This window comes from Hemitrygon akajei, chromosome 30 (genome assembly GCF_048418815.1).
Source record: "Hemitrygon akajei chromosome 30, sHemAka1.3, whole genome shotgun sequence".
Lineage (NCBI taxonomy): Eukaryota > Metazoa > Chordata > Chondrichthyes > Myliobatiformes > Dasyatidae > Hemitrygon > Hemitrygon akajei.
In genome coordinates this window covers 40,501,158-40,502,776 of record NC_133153.1, presented here as the reverse complement: position 1 = coordinate 40,502,776, position 1,619 = coordinate 40,501,158, and the positions used below count along the sequence as shown (strand labels likewise).

The 1,619-nt window shown below is 45.8% G+C and overlaps 1 non-coding gene across 1 annotated transcript; it reads left to right on the top strand.

The window, feature by feature from the left end:
- The first annotated feature begins 400 nt into the window (after window positions 1-400).
- trnak-cuu (transfer RNA lysine (anticodon CUU)) lies at window positions 401-473 on the top strand. Its single transcript has one exon. It is a non-coding gene; the product is annotated as a tRNA-Lys (tRNA).
- Window positions 474-1,619: the final 1,146 nt, after the last annotated feature.

Sequence of the window (1,619 nt, the reverse complement as noted above, 5' to 3'; positions counted from 1 at the left end):
TCACGTGGGAAGATAGCGGGCCAGAAGCCGGAAGTAGAATTTGAAGTTGAATAACTCTGGCTCAGACTTCAGCGGAAAGAAGATAAAACCTGCAGATGCCGGAAATTCGAGCAACACACATAAAATGCAGGAGGAACTCAGCAGGCCAGGCAGTCTCAATGGGAAAAAGTGCATTCGACGTTTCGGGCCGAAACCCTTGGGCAGGACTCAGTCTGAAACGTAGACTATAGTATTTTTTCCATACATGTTGCTTGGTCTGCCGAGTTCCTCCAGTACTTAGTGTGTGTTGCTCAGATATCAGCGGGTTTGCTCCTTATCTCATTGTAAATATGAGAATGAATGAATACAGGATACAATGCGCAGCTCAACGAGCAGAGAGGCCAGATCTGATTACATAGTTGCCCGGCTAGCTCAGTCGGTAGAGCATGGGACTCTTAATCCCAGGGTCGTGGGTTCGAGCCCCACGTTGGGCGTGCATTTTGCCAACCATTATACTATTTTCTATGTAAACATTAATACTAATCCCTTTTACTCAAAGCTTCATCCGATCCTCCATTTTGCAACTTTCTTAAACACTCACAGTTGTAATTTTTAAAAACGACTCGCAGAATTCTAATAACTGTGGTGTGTGACTAGGGCGGATCGGAATAAAAGAGAAACTGCTGGAAAACGCAATCGGTGTTTGGCGGCAGCGGAACGGTGCGAAGACATAACATTACAGCATTTTGCGACGTAAATAAACTGCAGAAAAAAAAAAGCTCAACAATGTAGTGTACAGGCGTCCGTGGACCATTCAGAAATCTGGTGGCGGCGGGAAGGAAGTTGCTTCTGCAAGGTTGAGCTTGTCTTCGGACTCCTGTATTTCCTCACTGACAAGAGAGCAGCCTTGCATGGTGAGGATGGATCCTTTGTGATGGATGGTATTTCCCCGTCCACGAGTCAGAAGTATGACCAGATAAAATCCAAGATTATAATTGAACAAGTGTTGCGCTACAGGTCCCTCTCAGTGAAAAAGAATCACGAAGGCTGGAGGGGTTCAAGGCTTCATTCACCTCTGAGCACCTTTGCTCCAGCTGCTAAAATCCAGAATTTCCCGGTGGCCAGCGACTGTAATTCCTACCTCTATTCCCATTCCAACATGGCCTCTACTTCTGCCATGATCAGGCACCCTCAGGTTGGAGGAGCCTCATTGGGTGGCCTCCTGCTGGTGAATATTTTTTTCCTTTCCTTTCATAAGACCTTAAGACAGAGGAGCAGAATTAGGCCATTCAGCCCATTGAGTCTGCTCTGCCATTCCATCATGGCTGATCCCGGATCCCACACACCTGCCTTCTCGCCATATCCTTTGATGTCCCAACCATTCAGGAAGCGATCAACTTCACCATAAATATACCCAGAGACTTGGCCTCCACCCAGGCTGTGGCAGAGCATTCCAGTTTCACTACTCTCTGGCTAAAAAAATTCCTCCTTGAACTCTTTTCTAAAGGGTCATCTTTCAATTTTGAGGCTGTGCCCTCTAGTTCTGGATATTCCCACCATAGGGACGAATGAATGAATGAATTAATTGAATGAACTGCCTTTATTTCTTACATCCTTCACATACATGAGGAGTAAAAATT